The sequence below is a fragment of the Seriola lalandi genome, unplaced genomic scaffold, assembly GCF_002814215.2.
Source record: "Seriola lalandi dorsalis isolate HSWRI2012SDOR001 ecotype SW California unplaced genomic scaffold, Sedor1 jcf7180002001458, whole genome shotgun sequence".
Lineage (NCBI taxonomy): Eukaryota > Metazoa > Chordata > Actinopteri > Carangiformes > Carangidae > Seriola > Seriola lalandi.
Window position 1 is genome coordinate 350 of NW_019472117.1, and position 1427 is coordinate 1776.

General features: G+C 42.5%; 1 long non-coding RNA gene across 1 annotated transcript; it reads right to left on the reverse strand.

Moving 5' to 3' along the window:
- Window positions 1-417: 417 nt before the first annotated feature.
- LOC111664304 (uncharacterized) lies at window positions 418-1421 on the reverse strand. Its single transcript, XR_015437856.1, has 3 exons — window positions 1064-1421; window positions 706-933; window positions 418-450 (listed from the first exon to the last, which is right to left on the reverse strand). It is a non-coding gene; the product is annotated as an uncharacterized LOC111664304 (long non-coding RNA).
- Window positions 1422-1427: the final 6 nt, after the last annotated feature.

Sequence of the window (1427 nt, forward strand, 5' to 3'; positions counted from 1 at the left end):
CTCTTTAAAGTGCAACAAGACAAAGAGTATACAGTCACGCTGTTGGCTCCGTGACGATGCTGACATGCTGATGTTTCGTAGGTATAATGTTTATGTTGCATTATGTGCGTTCTGACATTAACAATAAAAACGAAGTGCAGCCAAGACTAATGGGAATGTTGTTGATTATGCAGGAATTTGGTCATAAACCAAAGTATTGGAAAAAAATTGACCTAATCAGTAATGAATTCACATTTATTTGAGAATAAATGTGAATACATTCAAGATGCCATTCAAGCAAGTTTTTTTCCCTGCAAGGCCCCTTGATATTGACAGACGATACAAGTATCTTACCTTCCTTAGCCTGCTGGAGTTGCTTTGGGCTCTAATGGCCGCCAGAAGAGCAGACCTCTCGTTCTCCTCCTCAACATAAGATGCTTTCTTCATGTTACTGGGACCAGAAGTGTATATCTAATAATGAAAGGAAAAAAATAAAAAGAGAAAAAAATCAAAATCCCCTTCTTGTCTTCCAGCCAACATCAGCAAATGCAATAATATTCTTGAGAAAATTAAGAATATAGTGTATATTTCTATCGCTGGTAGTCACTATCACTGCCCAATGGTTCTCTTCCAATACATTCTCATCCATCCATCCATCCATCCATCCATCCATCCATCCATCCATCCATCCATCCACATACTGCATGATGCTTATCTTGATCTCACCTTCTTCAACCTGTCCCTGCCTCCCCCTGTCTGGATTGCGTCCATCAGGCTGCTGTGCAGAGATGTCTCTTTCTCCACAGATCTACAGATCACCGGTCTGAACTTCTTAAGTGGCCCAAACACTGTCACCGGCTGTGGTACATCACCGCGGTCTGATACTGTGACAGAAGGTTGTGGTCTCGCATCAGGTGTGAGATGGGTGGCTGCCTTCGTCATGTCCCTTGTGTTCTGAAGACAAGATGTGGAGTATTTAGTACAGTGTAATTTACAGGAACAATTTTATTGTTAAAATGCTTCATAGTATTTATTTTTCAGGAGACCCATAACATGCAATTTTTATAATCCAGGTTTTACTTACATTTGTCCGGCCTTGGGATATGGTCTTTGGGGCTGTGGGTGGTTTGGCAGATGAGTGTAGAGGACTGCTTTGTGCAGGGTTGGAACTTCTGGGCCAAATCTGTTTAATATCATCTCTGTCATTGCTGGCGGTCACATTTATCTGGGCAGGGCCACTAGACTGAATGTGCTTACTCTTGGCTGTTTCTGTTTCCAGCGTAGAAGTGCTTCCTTTGGTCGATCCAACACTGTCTGGTCTCGCTTCACCAAAATCTCTCTGGCTATCTGACACATACTCTGGACAGCTCATTAATCTCTTAGGACCAGAAGGGTTGGGTTTAGAAGCAGAGTCGTTCTCCTTATTATCTGCCAAAGAGGACTGGGAA